Here is a 17230-nt window from a genome sequence, read left to right on the forward strand (position 1 = left end):
GGTCCCAAAACAGGTTAATGTAGTTCTCCTCTGTTACCCTCAAAACAACACTGTCAGGTGAATTAGGTTATGGTTATCTTAATGACCTAAAGATGTCCTGAGAATTTAGCAGGGAGAACTGGACTGTTGCTTTGCTTCAGAGTGTGGAATGGCAACTGCATCAATGGCAGCCCTGCTCTTAAGTGACGAGGCTCAAGCTTTTGGTGCTGTTGTTTACAGCAGAGTCCAACACTGGCCATTTAAAAGGCTATATCGTCTGCCTTCTCATCGCAACTGCATAAATAATGAAATGCTCCAAACATTACTCATGTCATTATCTCATTGTATCCTTTCTATCAATATTAAATTCAGCTTTGCACAGTTCTGTGCCTTCCTGCCATTCAAGCATTGGCCTAGATAATCCCAGGGGATTTTTCCCCTTCCTTTTCTTTTAGTTGGAGCTACCTTTTCTATATAATTGGGAATCTTCAGTTTACAGTTTATTCACCTAGAACAGTGGTTCTAAAACTTTTTCAAGCCACTGCCCCCTTGGATCCCAGGCCACACCCTAGGGCCCTCCCACTCACACATACAAACACAGACCTGTTTCTTGGTATTAGGTACCCTGCAAATTCGAAACAACAGTGAGGAAAGTGCTGCTTTTCCTTTTTTAAAAATCTTGTCTTGCAAAGCAGCAGTGACAGGGCTCCTTGCCTTGGCTCCCCCAGGCAACACAGCAGCGAGGAGAATGCTGCCTTTCCTTTTAAAAAAGCTAACCTTACAAAGCAGCAGCAACAGGGCTTGGTTCCCCTCCTCCCCCCAGCCACACATTTTTACTTTTCCTGTAAAAATATACCTCTTGCATTGCAAACCAGCCAGCCAGCATGCCCACCTTGACCCTGCAGCCACCTTGGCTTGGCCACCCACTCCCTCAACCACACACACACAAAGGTTCATGTATGCCCCCTCCTCAGGCTACACAGTGAGGAGAGTGCTGCTTTTCCTTTTAAAAAATATTGTCTTGTAAAGCAGTGGTAACAGGGTTCCTTGCCTTGGCTTCCCCCGCCAGCAAGGCTACTCTGATCTGGAGGAACCGGGTTTGATTCCCAGCTCTGCCGCCTGAGCTGTGGAGGCTTATCTGGGGAATTCAGATTAGCCTGTGCACTCCCACACACGCCAGCTGGGTGACCTTGGGCTAGTCACAGCTCTACGGAGCTCTCTCAGTCCCACCCACCTTACAGGGTGTTTGTTGTGAGGGGGAAAGGGCAAGGAGATTGTAAGCCCCTTTGAGTCTCCTACAGGAGAGAAAGGGGGGATATAAATCCAAACTCCTCCTCCTCCTCCTCTTCTTCTTCTTCTTCTTCTTCTTCTTCTTCTTCTTCTTCTTCTTCTTCTTCTTCTTCTTCTTCTTCTTCTACACAGCAAGAAGACTACTACTGCTTTTCTTTTAAAACTCACCAATCATCACATGGCAAGGATAGAAGACAATACCTTTTTCTCACCAACTGGTCCAGGAATCTCTGCACTGCCTCCCTACCAACCCAAAATTCCTCATCACTCCCTTCGGAAAGCTCTTAAAGCTCTCAACCCTGACAAACCTACTCATTATATAATTTGATGGCAAAAACAGAAAGCTGGGTTTCTAGTTATGGCTAGAATGCATATACGGCAGAAATCTTGCTGAAGCTAAGCAGGGATAGGTTTATCCAGTGCCTAGGGAGCTTCTGGAAACCTATGTGCAGTGATTTTTTTCCAAGCCAAAATAAAGATATAACATAAATGACCTGAGAGGAATTGTGTGTGTCTCCCCTTCTGCTTCCCCTTTCTCCTTCATTTGTCCTTCTCATCCTTCTTTTACCACCTTTCCCCTCGTCATTCTCATCTTCCCCCTGTTCAAGTTGTGGGGAAACTTCATCTGGCTGAGTTGCTACAGAAACTCAAAAGGATGGCCAAAATCTTGCCACCATCAGAGACTGCTGATATTATTTTGGGTTGCAATAGAAACCTGACAAATGATGAATTATGTGGATCCCACTGTGCTGCAAAGCCTGTCTACAAAGTACAGGTATCCACCTGACCCACAACCCTTTGCCAAGGCAACAATATTATGCCTCAGGCCCTTGTGGCAGCAAAGATGCTGAAGGCCTTGGTCCTGCCTAGTTTGCCAAGGCAGCCCAAAGTGGTTCTCAATGTTTCATGAGACTTCATGAGCTATTTTGGTGGGGTTTGCATCTTTGGTGTTGCAGTGGGTATCATTTGTCTATATAACTAGAATTCCCTGATCCCCCTTCATGCCTGACTCATATCTACAACGTAGGTAGCATTTCCAAATTATATAGTGTGACAGATAAATAAACAAAGGGATGAAGGCGCACCACAATGATTCAGTACCAATCAAGCAAGAAATCCAAGAAATCCAAGCTTCTTGCTGTTTCAAGCTTAAGACTTCAGGATTAAAGGCAAAATTATGCATCATGCCAAGGGAATCTACCAGTGGATCCTGCACAGTTTATTGATATTTAAATTTTGTCTCCACAGGTTCCTGATTTGTGTTGAGCTACAAAATGGGAGGGGAGGTTAACTCTTAATTATATCGGTTTAAGTGCTCTGTGGAGCTATAATCTGTCCTACAAGGGAAAATGTACAGGTACCTGTACATTTTTTGCCCCTAAAACATATAATAGTCAAAGTGGCAAAGTTGACTTTGTAAAAATGGTGTGGGACAAAGTGTTAGGGCCCAGAATTCTCATAGAATTATAGTTGATGTCCAGATTAAAGAGATTAGTTGAGAAAATGGCAGGTTTTGGTGAACTATATGGTATAACATCCCTGGTATGTTCTCTCCCCTCCCTAACTTTATTCTCCCCAGGCACCACCACCAAATCTCCAGGGATTTCTCAAGTCACATTTGGCAACTGTAGCCTCGCTGGCTGTGAATTCAAGGTGGGAAAAGATCAGGGCATCCATTCACAACCCTTCTGTCATCGCATCTGGTTTGGCTACAAGTCTCACAGGACTGCATAATGTGCCAAAATTATGAGTTTCCCATATCAGTTTCAAGTAAGTGCTTTTATTTGCAGTGGAGCAAATTTGCATTGTCAATAATACAGTCTGTCTGTAACAACTTTCATTATTTACATTCAGACATACTGCTTATCACCCCAAAAATCCTCAATGTGACAAATATATATTTTAATTAAAAGACTTATATGAAAGTTTTTTGTGATTAGACTTTTTCAACATGATGCTTTAAGCCATCCCTTGGCACATAAATAGTAGTTTCCTGCCTTCTTTTTGAATTTTTCCTAAATATTTTATGTTTGTTTACTTTTCATCATTTCCACAAAGTAAATAGAGGCAGTTCAATCACTCTCTCCTTACGAGATTTGTCTCAGACAAATCTTAGTACCTTTCCTCTGAATCCTTATCAAGGTACTTCCTTCCTGGTACAAAGGAAAGAAATAAGTAGTGAGTGAATGGTGAGATAGTGATTTTTTTCGTTATGCATTCATAAGCCAACTGTCACTCATACAACCTGATGCTTGTATCAGAAATGAAAAAGATGCACCCACTACTTTGCAGACATTATGAATCACATTTTTCCTAAAATGACTGTTAATTGTAAGCACAAGGAATATTTGAAAATACACATTAATGCTTGCATAGGGCTGAGGAAGCAATCCTAAGCAAGTCTACTTAAAAATATGTTGTCCAGTGGGACTTACTTTCAGGAAAGCGTTCTTAGGATTGTAGCCAGAGGATTGAAGCCAGTATAGGAGGAGGAATATACATTCATCTTACCTATCTTTCTGTCTCTTTAAATCTCTTTTTAGAAGACACAGGAAAAAATTCTAATGGACTAAGATGGAAGGAGACATAAGGTTGCCCTTTCCTCGACATCTGAGTGTTTAATTCTGGGAAACAAGGACGGTTCAAGATGTTCAGCCTGAAAAATCAAAACTGCTAATCACATTTTGTTCAGGTGCATGAAGTTGTTTTTAAAATACTGATTAACTTAAAAATAGTAACAGCAACAACAAGAAGAAGCCTTTATTGGCATCCAAAACAGGTCAAAATTTCAGTAAAAAAATAGTATGTTTACATTATAATTCAATCTGGTGCCCAAAATTTGAAATAAATTGTTTGTTCAGTATTTCACATTTTATCCCATCCTTTCTGCAGGGAGTGGTGCTGTACCCCATTCATCTCCTTCCATTTTATCATCACCTTCTCTGTAGTTAAACAGAGGAAGATAATCCTCATTGCTAAATAGGTATGGGAATGTGCATCCCTGTAGACTTTGCCCAACTGTAACTACGATACTATGCCTTTTATCTCTCTCATTTAAGCAGGATTTTTAAAAAGCTGGCTTTTTAACCTTCCTGATAGCCTAACAATTCCCTGTTCCTTTGAATTCTGCAAATGTACTTTAAGGCGAATTCAGCTGTTAGGTGCAACCCAAATGACAGAGTCTTGTGTCACCCTAATTCTTAAAGGATTTTTTCTTCTTTTTGGGGGAATAACATGAGCTTTCACAAGCCAAGACCTGTGTCCTCAGATGCATGAAATGTAATATTCAGTGTGCAGCTGTATACAATGATGTAAGCTGAAAAAATGTGGGGATGGGTATTATAAAGGAGAGCCTGAAGTCAAAGCAATTTATTTTGTGCATAGTGGAGGGCACATGAGGTGTTCAGAAAGAATGAAGAAAAGATATTGCAGATAATTTTGACTTGGATCACTGGGTTTAGGAGGGGGATCATACAGGATGGTACTGTATCAGAATTGCATTGGTTCTTGTGGGGAAGCGGGGTATGGCATCAGGAAGCACAAGATGCCTCAGCCAAAGGCCTGGTGGAACATCTCCATCTTACAGGTTCTGTGGAACTGCTTAAGGTCCTGAAGGGTCCTGGTGTCAGCAGACAGAGAGTTTCACCAGGACAGAGTCAGGACGGAGAAGGCCATGGCTCTGGTTGAGGCCAAACACATGTCCCTGGGGCCAGGGACTACTTGAAGGCTTTCTCAAGATTCCCCCAAATTTGGGAAGTGGTTTTTCATTTGATATAAGGAGCTGAGGTTATAGGAGATCCCACAGCTTTGATGCACTCAACAATTGCTCTATACTGGAATAACATACACACATGCCAAAGTATGACACACCAGAGAATTCTGCTCAACGTATAGGACTGGTTTATACCTGAGGGACCAAAGCACACCCCTGAGGCACACACTGCACTTCTGGGTCTTCACTGTCTCCCACTGCATTTGTCTGGCAAAGCACAACTCTTGTGTCCCCCACCTACCCCCCCCCCCGTCCTGTGTCTTTTAATGTGACAGCACACCAACATCTTTGCTTGGACCACAAAGGTTGCCTATCCCTGCACAATACAGCTGTTTGGATGCTGATCAATCCTAAACCAAGAACACTGCATGGATGTACTGGTAGGAGCATGCAAGTATGCACACTTCCCCTTATGCCTACAGAGGGGCTGCATAAGCAAATATATGTAACATACCATCCTTAAACCAATTACTTTTTGTTCATCCTGTACCAATTCTGGGAGCAGTGGAAGTGTAAAGTGAAATTAATGGCCTCTTTTATTGAGGCAGCTATTATCTGGTATATAATCGGACAATTTTTTCTTGCTATTGTTTGATGAGAGTTAACAATGCCACTGGTATTGTAAAAAAAATTTTGGCTGGTAAAAGAAAAATAGGTCAAGGATAGTAAGCTCTATTAGAAGAGAAGATGCATTAAACCTTGTACTTAGGGATATTATACTGCATGTTGCAAAAATAAATAAATAAATAAGACAAAAAGATGACATTAAGAAGAATCCACAATATTAGAATAGGTGATCATAGCAACTAAGCTTCTTTTTCAAAATCCCTCAAGGGCTGAGGCAGTTGCTGTATAGTCTGAAATAGTACGTAGCATTTAACAACTCACTTCTTATCTGCTATTTTTCAATGCATTTTCTAATTACATTGACTGTCTTAGTTCTCATCAAGTTCCTTTAAAATCTACTCCAAAATCATACTGACTTCTTGAAAATGATATAGGCGCTGAAACTCCCTATTATGACCAACCTGTTCCTTCTAAGAGCAGCACCAAGAACAGAGTCGCATGATGTAGGGATTAAGAGTGGCTGGATTCGCTACTGCTGCACATGGGCAGTTCTCTCACAACTCTCTCAGCCCCACCTACCTGTCATGGAGAAAAGCAGGTAGAGAAAAGTGGGGTATAAAAAACCCTACTGTTCTCTCTCTCTCTTCTTTTCTCCCCCTCTTTCACCTGCATTGTTCACAAATGCAAAGCATGTGCTCTGATGTCATTAGTGAAGTGTAGTCCAATTAATTGGTTACTGTCTGACCTCTAGATCAATACAAATACCAGCAGTGTCATGGAGGCCATTGAGATATTAATTTTGCATTATTAATATATGAATATATATTCCACATGAAATGAGATTTAGGAGAGACTCTGACTTAAGGGTCAAAATGTACATGATCCTGGGTGATCCATAAGGAGATCCTGCTGGCATCTGTAATAGCCAAACTACTGTCTCACAGGGCTACACTTAGAAAAAACAGCATATTGATACCTTCCATCCCTGTGCAGTTTCACTACCTGGAACCAATACCCACACCCATCCACAAGGATTAAAGAAGAAAGACAGGCAAAAAACAGTCGCCTGTATTTTTTCCTTTAAAGGGTTAACATAATTGGGAAGGGAATGGTTTCAATTAGTGAAGCCATGCTGGGATTTTCTCTGTATCTGTGCACATCCTCTCTTTTTTCCCTATATATATTCCACAACTCTCTCCTCTCCTTGGATCATCCTTTGATCTTTGCACCACCATGGCCCCTTCCACACATGCAGAATGATGCACTTTCAATCCACTTTAGAATTGTTTGCAAGTGGATTTTGCTTTTCTGCACAGTAAAATCCAGCTGCAAAGTGCACTGAAAGTGGATTGAAAGTGCATTATTTTGCATGTGCGGAAGGAACTATATATCTCTCCTCATCCCCTTTTTTGTTTATCCTTATTTGTATTGTTCCATGCTACACAGATCTCCCTCCACTCTCATTTCTCAGATACCCTATTATTTTTCTCAATGTACACCAAAACACCACAATAAGATCACATCATATTCAAGGCTGTCAGCAGTGAATTCACCCTCAACATTAGACTAACAGGACACTCCCTATGAAAAAAGGGTACATGGACATAAATCTGACATCAAAAATCACATTTAAAAAAGAGTTGGAGAACATGTCAGTCTTCCAGGACATTCCATTGCTAATCTAAGAGTGGCAGTTCTCAACAAGAGAAGTCCCAACATGAGATTGCTAAACTTGAGTTCATTCACAAGTTCAGAACCATGGAGCCCCAGGGCTGAACAGGTACATAAGATTCTTATCACACTTATAGATGATAATTTTCTGCTCCCAAATATTTTACCCCTGTTTTAATCAAGCTAATTACATTTTGCGTTGTACCTCTTCATCCTATCTCTTTCTTTGTAACACCCCTCTCACCTTTAAATTGGGAAGTCAGAGTGACTTTGTATCTGACAAAGGGAGCTTTGACTCTCAAAAGCTCATACCCCCAAAAATCTTGTTGGTCTCTAAGGAGCTACTGGACTAAAACCTAGACTAACGAATCTTTCTTAGCCTAAAGATCATACATGGTTGTTGCGAAGATCAAATGGAAAAGGGAGAACCATCCTGGGATCAAAGGATGAAAAGCAGCTGCTTTCAGCCTGTGGGGTGGGGGGAATGTAGGTTTTTTTTCCTGATTTAGAAAATGTGCTTGCCATCTCTTCTGACCTAGCTGATGTGGCTCAGGCCTGCTGATCTTTTCTACCCATAGATTCAGTCAGCAGGCAAAGCAATGTAGAAATTAAAAACAATAAAGACAATAGTGTGAAGATGTCTCCCTTCTTCCCCACACAATTCACTGGAGACTACAGCTTGAATGGCTACTTCAGATAAAGAGAAAACTCATTTCAGGTGGAACTAAATATGATTGAAATCATACGTATTTTTAACCTAATTGTTCTGGTTGGTTTCAAGCTTTGATTTAAGGACTTCTTTAGTAAGAGAATATATGCCACTGCATAAGTCACCTTAGTAAAATATTCATTTGTATTCATTTCCTCTATGAATCTTGCCTATATTTTTAACAGTCTATAAATGATTGTATTTGTATCATCTAAACACTGAACAAAAAAGGGCACTGAATATTTAACTATTAAGATATATGCATTTTTCATTTTGGTGATTTGAATGTCTTTGTGGCTTTGTCAACTGTGATAATGAAATAATCATGATGCATCAGAATGTTAGTATATCTTATTGGTATTGAACTGCACAAATGTATTGGAGTTTTCTGCCTGGGTCCTATATAATTAATGACTACTGAATCTCATTCCATTGTTTCCACAGGCTAGTGACAGCTGTAAACCAGGAAGAAAGGCAATGGCCAGCAAGTCAAAACATTGTGTTTGAAAAGGTCAAGCTGATATTTACCTTCTTAGCATTCCAAGGAAGGATGACTTGAACATCTAGGCAACAGTTTGCCCTGAAGGGAAAAAAGATAATGACAAAAAAAAAACCTTGTAACCACATGGAAAAAAGTTTAACGAATAAATCTGTTGCAAGTATTAAAATGAAGTCAGTGTGGATTTCTCTTGGCAGGGAAGGCATCTGGGTAACAGGAACTGACTATCTACCACATGAATGTATCTTACTAGTTGTAGGAACTCTTAAAAGCACATTTGCCCAGTTGTATTGCTTTGATTTTCCTTAATCACACACATCATTGGCCTTGCTCATATCTCCTCAGTTTAATATTATACTCTAAGATCAAAAAGTTCTTTCAATCCTATACTGTATGGACTCCATACGCTCATATTTTGAAGATAGTGCTGAACAAAAACAGGAGGACATCATTTTTAAGCCCTGCTTGTAGCTGTTCGGAGTCAACCTTGGACTCATTTAGGAAGGCAATTCTTAAGTTTGGTGAAACAGATCAACATTGTTCATAATTTCCAGCAAATTTTAAGACTAGAACTTTTGCTTTTGCCTTAATATCACTCAATAAATACAAGTTAAGGTCTCTTTGACACATGCATATCCATCTTTTGATGACTCTGTGCTCCCTCTGCTGAAGAAGACTGTGTTCAAGGTGACAACACTGATATGAATGCCCTGACTGTGGTACTTAATCTCTGGTGGCTTTTTCACACGTGCATTATCACTTGATAGTACAATCATCAGCCAATTCCAGATGTTCTAGAAGTTTAAACCTAGTGGAGGATGAACATGCATGGTGAACAGACCTGAATATCAACATTGAAACTGGGCAGGACTGGAAAGGCATACGATACTTCAAATATGTTATGGCATCCCAGTCAAGCACTTCATCTACATCAGCCCTCGGGCTTTTGAAAATATCACATGAGAAAACATCACTAAGTTTGCCATGGCAAAACAGATTTATTTTTTCCTTTAAAATAGGTTTAGACTCTTCTCCTCAACTGTGTTTTGAAAGTGCAGCCATTGAAGTACAAGGTGGGGGGATGTGATTTGCGATACTGCTGTAACACACTGTTAAAACTGCAGCAGTTGGTAAATCTGTCTTTTTACAAATACTCATGTTAGAAGAAATGTCGAGAATTTAAGGGCCTCTTTCCATGTTTCAAGAGTCCTTGTGTTTGTTGGGTGATGATGCCACAATTATTTTGAAGACAACTTTCAATGAGTGTTTTGTACCTCCTAGGCGCATTCATGTGATTTTTCCGTTTGTGACCAAGATGGGTTCTCTAGAAAGATGGAAAAAAACGAGTTTAGTTGCATTTGCATTTTTACATTACAATTACATTATCCATTAGGCCAAGTAAGGTCCTGTATCTCTGCATGCTGGTGGTTAGGGAACTTCTACATTATGGTTCTTTCCCAATGTGCAAGATAATATGAGGAAGCTCAGTACTATGTGGGAGAACCATTTGCTGCTTTTCATCCCTCGTCTAGTTTGCCTCTCTTTCCAGAAGGGACAAGAGCAACCATAGCATTGGCTGCACCCGTATTGTCTGGACAATCTGCTCATAATAAAGGAGAAAGTACTGGCTCTGAACACCATCAGAATGATGGAACGTGCAGACCTCAGTCTTGGTTTCCTGTGTTGAAGAAGGTGAGGTCCCTTTCAAGCTATTTGAAACAAAGTTATAGTTATGTAATAAGTAGTTCGTACCACCCACAAAATGGTAATAGATTCTACATTTACTAAGCCACATTTAATTCCATCAGTTCTTTCTGAAATTCTCGAAGGTAAGAGAAAACCCAATCACTTCGTCTTTTATAGTCTCAAAGTACCAAATTCATACTCAGTAATACAAATTAGTATCATTGCTCTGCAGATAATCATACCTTCATAAACTGAGAAAGATGTTCCTTTTACTAGTCTTCAATTACTCTGGTTCAGTGTATAGAAGGAGCAATAAAATATTAGGAGAAACTGACAGTCAATAGTGATCCTATTATAGTCCCTAAATTTCAGCTGGAAGCATCAAAATAAATTGGCTTGGTGAAGCAGGAGGATTTGGTTTAAAAAGTTATTTTATTGAAAAACTTCTGTCTTTTAGTAGCCGTTAGGTCAGATCTACATCATTCTGTTAGAGAACATACACTCCTTTTCTTCTTTATGGTTAACACAATTTAAAGAAAGTGGCTCTGTGCAATTTTGTTCCTGTATTTGATGTTTCTTTGTGCAAACTTTACCTAGAGATGGTCCGTGTAGAAGAAGAGGTCATTTTTAATAATCTGCACTCAACAGCCTTGCCTGTAAAAGTTACACTACAACTCTAAATAGGAAACCCGTGGGATGGTAGTTCATCCAGATACAGGAATACTAAATAAAATAATGTCACCCTGTGTATGCATCCTTATTTTTCTCTGTAAAATGAAATGCATATTGATGGTGTTGTAGAAAGAATAACTAGGCAACAGGGATTGCTTTATTCTGGCTGCTCATAGGTGCATTCCACATAGCTCATTCATAATGAGTGTAACTCACTATGAATGAACCCGCTTCCCCCTCTCCCCCTTCGCACATGAGAAGCTTACCCATTCAGGAAGCAGCAGCAAACTGCAGCTCCTTCACACAGAGATGCTTTCCCCCCGCCCCTTCCCAGGATGCATGTGTAGCTACAGAGGCCTTTAGGGGGAAGAAAAGAAAAAAAGGAGGGGGAAGTATCTCCCTGCTCTCCCATGCTTGGTACCTTTGGATGGTGACAAGAGATTTTCCCCTACAACTGAGAATCTCCCCCTATCTAGACAAGGCAGCAGCCATTTGAGTGGATTCTCTAGAGAAAAGTGGGTTTTCTAGAGAATCCACTTAAATGGTGGGTGGAACTTGGATGGGTGAAATTGGACACTTCCTGCTGCCGTAGTTCACACAGGTAAGAAGGATGCATTTGAAACCCAGGATTTTGCAAAAAAAGATTGCTAGTTTAGTAAACCCAGGTTGAAATAAATATAACAGGCTGAGCCTGTTTGGGGGAAGAGACCTGTGTGAACTTCTTCCCTAGAACAGGACATTTTCCTCCCTCAACCCATTTTATTTGTGCTGTGCAGAATCCACCGCAGAACATTAGAACATCCTTCTGAAAAGGTATTTCCAGGACATACCATTTACTTTTGAAAGTCTGGTTTTTTTAAGCTGTGTGTTGTGTTGATTTTTTTATATATTTGGTTGTCTATAGTTTAAATAAACATGACAGGATACAGGATCTTAGCTCCATGTCTCCTTCTGGAAGAGGAGCTGAACAACTGTACCTGGATTCCATGCGAAGCAGTTGTTCCTTCTTGTGCCACAAAGCCTAGACCTTCACCTGAACTCCTAAGCAACCCAGTTCCTGGACATCTCTGGCAGCTGGATGTCCATCCTTGCTGTCATACTTCTTACCTGAAGCTGTTATTGGGATCTGGAGCTGTCGTGAGAAGATGGAAAACAGAAGAGCTGCCTTGGCAACGTTTCCAAGCATTTCCATACTAAGGCAGCTTAACTGAGAGTTCCCCCCTGTCTCTTGCAGTTTCAGTTAACCTGGCAGCCCTGACATTACCTGGACCATATCTTATCCACTCTTCATCTAATAGTAACATGAAGGAAGCCAAGAGTGGCTCTGCTTTGGGGAAGAGATGTTTTGGGAAACCCACTGGTGGGCACTACTGATGCCCATGAGTGCCTTATTGGGGATCACTGAAATACTGCATGAAATACAGGGTAGAGTCACTTTAATAATGTGTGTCTAATTCCTGCAAACACTTTATGATGCTGAAATTAACAGAAATTGAGGTTTTTCAATGGATATATTGATCCAGTTGTGTGAATGCTCTCTTCCACACTGTGCTGCACACAGCACAGTCTTAGAAAAGAGGGGTGAACCAGAATGTACTCTCAGATTATATACTCATTGGTGATCTATTCAAGAGGCCATCTGCACACAAATCCATACAAAGGTTTGTGGCACTGTGTTGGCACAGCAGCTGTTTGTAAGTCCTAATCCATATGTTTCATAGGGATATTAGTGCTCTAGCATACAGTCTTAAAATCTGTTCTGATGATACCATCTTCAATGCCCATGAAACACAATGCCCATGAAACACATAGGCCATTTCTGCACTACAGCAGAAGCAGCTGTCTACCGGTGGAGCCATGGGACCATTTGCACAGTCTGATGCGGACAGCCCCGAATCTGCTGCAAACTGCAGATGCAGTTCCGCATGGAGCCACCTCCAGTCTGTGTGTGTTGTTTACCTTGTCTTCCCTCCAAGGCTCCAGAGGGAGGAAGTGACATGCCCATGTTGCCCTCTGACCTACGGGGGTTGGAAGGTAGCATGGGCATGTCCTTTCTCCCCCTGGAGCCTCAGAGGGAAGACAAGGTAAACAACACATGCAAACAAGCATCGCCTGCACAGTGCCAGTGGAAAGATGCCACTTTTGAAAACAGTGTTTTCACGCCATTTGGGGGGGAGTACAGTGCTGCTGCACTGCAGCAGCTGTGCGAACAGCACCCCAGGGAACGGTGTTTTTACCATCCCTAGGATGCTGTTTTGGGGCCGTGCAGAAACAGCCATAGTTTTTAATGGGGTATAGCTAATGGTTTATGTCTTTCAATGTACTTGCTGAGATCAACCTTTAGGCTCAAAGTACCAACCAGCACCTGGTCTTGACCTTTCTCTCCCTCTGCTGCAATATGCGGCTGATAATGTTGGCCAGCTCTAGAGATTTGGTAAGACTTACAATCAAATTGACATATTGTGAAGAGCTCAAAACATCTGAAAGGCTACACAATCCCAGTTTTCTGGGTAGGAGTGCAAAAACACTATTCACAAAAAATGCTTCTAGTTTTAAAATACATGCAGGCAATACATGGTACTTGAAACGTAAAACTACTTTAATAATCCATGTGCCAATTAGTACTGTCTTATTTTCAAAAATATCAAAACTGGTGTACAACTGAGGCTGAAATAAAAATGATCTTATCCAGATACAAATTTCAACATATACTTCTTTCAAATCAAAACAGGGAACTTTTACATCCATTAACTGGTGTTTCTATTGCTTAAAAAACAATTTTAATTTTAAAACAGGGAAATCAAGAACAAAATTATATTTAATTTAATTGCTTCCACTTTGGGGGTGAACGGAAGAGAGAAACATTTTATTTTATTGGTAAACACCTTTGCAGTGAATTCCATTGGGTCTGGATTGCAAAAGCAAGCCCAGCATGTTTTTATATTTCAGGGAACATTTTCCCGATTAACATCAAAGTCTCATACACATATAAATAAACTACAAGGTTAAAATAGGCTAAATACCAGAAGGAAAGCAACTGCATCCCTCCAAGACAGGTCAAAAATAATGTGACATGAAAGGTGATTTATGGACAATATATTCTACCTGCATCACAGTTGGGTGCCTGGAGCCTAATCTATCATTCACCATTACTCCCACCTGGCAGCTGCTCAGCATCCTTTGGGAAATATAGAGGTGGTCACATGGTATAGTTTCTAACAGTCAGGTTTCTACATCAGAGAAATCATCACTCCAGTTAGCACTAACTGTGCCTTTTGTTGGCTACTTTAACAGAAAATTGTCTACAGGGACAGCCAAGGTGTTGTTGCCATGCAGCACAGCCTGAGAGGAACAGAAGGTCCCCCCCCCCCCCCCCATGGAGATATCATGAGCCCATCAAGGAAAATCACAGCAGGACAGACTCACATGGCCATCAAAAATCTTGCATCCTTTGTATAACTAAATATGGTTCCTTGATTTGGCTCCTATATCTAAGAAGGTAACAACTTTTCTGCCCCCACTTGCTTGGATCCAAAGAAACATAAGTATAGCTTCACACCCACAATGCAGCTTTCCATTCACCTCCTCCTTGTTACAACCCCTGGTGTCCACTGAAAAGCGGCTCCTGGTGGGGGATGATCTCTGGAATGCTGTGATTAGGCATAGACAATCCACTTTGGATTTCAGCCTTTTTTTAAAAAAAGTCCTTCATGCCAGATATGCAAGAAAAAGCAGCTGAGATTTCAGTTTACAATTCTAGAAGTGGCTGATAAGTCGCAGCAGCAGAGCTAGATAAGAGCACGTATTGCAGTGACTTGTGTCAAGGGTCCACAACCTCGTTGATTCCGCAGGCTTCTTTGGAGCTGTGAAACAAGGTGGTTGGTGCAACCACAAAATGGCTGCAATGTGATGTCACAGGATGACACAAAACGTCAGGGAAGGAGGTGATGTACAACTCTAAGGCTCTTTCTGCACAAGAAACTTACAACGTTTTCAGGCTGAAAATAAAATGTTCCCTCCATGGAGTTCTGCATTGTTTTCCCCCACCCCTTTGGTTCCAAAAACATGTCCAAGCAGCTTTTTCTCCATTTTTTAAAACCTCTTTTACAATAATTCTTTTGACTGGAACCTTTCTGAGTCAGCTTCCCTCACATGCAGTCATATTTATAACATTTTATCTTTCCCGCTGCCATTTTCAATGGCTCTGTGTAGACACCCAACTGTTCCCCTAGCACCTTTTTTCCACATGCCTGACTTCACTCCTTTCCCCCTTGCCTCTTTATTTTGGTCATTTCTGTGGTTTTTGTCGTTCTTGCTATTGTTTGGTTGAATCTACATACCATTGATTAAATGGAGCTACAGAGAATCAAAGCAAAGAATCAATGAAGCATTGTTTCTACACATAACCCTCCCCTCCCCAAAAAAAATTAACCCTCACATCAGCTATGAAACATTTGGAGGAAGATGAGTGCAGGCCAGGGGCGTAACGAGGCAGCCCTGGGCAAACTGTAGCCCTGGGCAAAACCTGAGTTGGATGCCCCCCCCCCCCCAATGGGCGGCACTCCACCACGACCAATTTTTTTTTGCACCAGGACATTGGTGCCTGCAGGGGGTGAATTTTTAGACATATCAGCACCAATATTTCAGCATATCATCAGGAGACTGTCCTTATGCTACTCCCCATGTTTGGTGAGGTTTGGTTCAAGGAGTCCAAAGTTATGAACTCCCAAAGGGGGTGCCCCATCCCCCATTGTTTCTAATGGGAGCTAATAGGAGATGGGGGCTACAGTTTTGAGGGTCCATAACTTTGGCCCCCTCTGAACAAAACTGCACCAAACTTGGGGGGGTGCCATCATCTCCAGATGATACCCTGAAATTTTGGTGCCAATACATCCAAAAATGGACCCCCTGCAGGAACATCCTAGAAATTTGCCCAAGAATCTTTGTTCTGCATTGAGTTTTCTGCATTGCTGTCAATGGGAGTTGCAGGCTGTGGGAGGGGGCACATTTCTGAAGGCACAGTCTCAAAGCTTTCAGGGTCTCATCAGGAGACTGCCCTAATGATACCCCCCCAAGTTTGGTGCAGTTTTGTTCAGGGGGGCCAAAGTTATGGACCCTCAAAACTGTAGCCCCCATCTCCTATTAGCTCCCATTGGAAACAATGGGGGATAGGGGCACCCCCTTTGAGAGTCCATAACGTTGGACTCCCTGAACCAAACTTCACCAAACTTGGGGGGTAGCATAAGGACAGTCTCCTGATGATACGCTGAAATTTTGGTGCCGCTAGCCTAAAAACTGCAGGCCACAAATGGAAAACCACTAAAATACCCAAAAATGAATCCAGCATTTTGTTGCCCCCCACAAGGTGATGCCCTGGGCAGCTGCCCACCTTGCCCAATGGGCATTACGCCAGTGGTGCAGGCATCATGGAAGGGAAGAGCGGGGAACGAAAACATTCTGTAAACTTTCTATGTGACTTGTGCAGAAAGGGCCTAACAGTAACTCTTCAGCATTTCAAGCAGAAGCTCTGTTCCACAAGATGCCTTTTAAAATGAACATACAGTTTCAATATATTTTCTTGCATATACTCAGCTTAAATTTAGTCATGCAGTGAGGATCCTCATGCTGTGGTGGTAGCTGCTGCCATAGCAACATTTTTAAAAAATCTGCACAGCCAATCAGATCACCAATGGCCATTCAGAAGCCCTGCTGAGCAAAGGTATCAACTGGCCCAACTCACTTTCTAAACATGCTTGACGGACTCCAGGAAAAGTGTTGGTGGGTGCCAAGGCACTTGTGGGCATCATGTTAGGGACTCCTAGCATATTGTATGGAGCTATAGTAGTGATAACCAAAATATCATTTATGAGGAGTATCTTGAATAAAATGCTACACAAATGCTAAATATTAACATTCGTCCATCAAACTGTATAGTAATTAATCTGAAAGAGAAACATAGTAGAAGGGGAAGAAGAAGAGTAGAGAAGAGTTTGGATTTATATCTCACTTTCTCTCCTGTAAGGAGACTCAAAGGGGTTTACAATCTCCTTGCCCTTCCCCCCTCACAACAAACACTCTGTGAGGTGGGTGGGGCTGAGAGAGCTTCGAAAAGCTGTGACTAGCCCAAGGTCACCCAGCTGGCATGTGTGGGAGTGCACGGGCTAATTGAATTCCCCAGCTAAGCCTCCACAGCTCAGGCGGCAGAGCTGGGAATCAAACCCAGTTCCTCCAGATCAGAGTGCACCTGCTCTTAGCCACTGCTCTTAGCCACTACGCCACAGCTGCTTCAAATGGAAAAACTGCCATTTGAAGGATACATTTTCCATTTGGAATTAGAAAATAGTGACAATTCATATTGTACTGAACACATCCTGTGTCTGTGGAG

At 41.6% G+C, this 17230-nt stretch overlaps 1 protein-coding gene across 15 annotated transcripts in view; it reads left to right on the forward strand.

The window, feature by feature from the left end:
- The window catches only part of KHDRBS2 (KH RNA binding domain containing, signal transduction associated 2), a 529409-nt gene extending 520753 nt beyond the window's left edge, over positions 1 to 8656 (forward strand). For 11 of the 15 annotated variants that reach the window (XR_007244530.1, XR_007244520.1, XR_007244519.1 and 8 more), the window contains 3 exons: positions 2849 to 3039; positions 3813 to 3961; positions 8433 to 8656. The gene's annotated coding sequence lies outside the window, so the exon portion shown is untranslated. Of the gene's footprint in view, positions 1 to 2517; positions 2627 to 2848; positions 3040 to 3812; positions 3962 to 8432 lie in introns of all 15 variants that reach the window. The other 4 variants (XR_007244534.1, XR_007244535.1, XR_007244524.1 and 1 more) reach the window with 3 other exon arrangements.
- The last annotated feature ends 8574 nt before the right edge of the window (positions 8657 to 17230 follow it).

This window comes from Sphaerodactylus townsendi, linkage group LG01, assembly GCF_021028975.2.
Source record: "Sphaerodactylus townsendi isolate TG3544 linkage group LG01, MPM_Stown_v2.3, whole genome shotgun sequence".
In the NCBI taxonomy this organism is placed as follows: domain Eukaryota; kingdom Metazoa; phylum Chordata; class Lepidosauria; order Squamata; family Sphaerodactylidae; genus Sphaerodactylus; species Sphaerodactylus townsendi.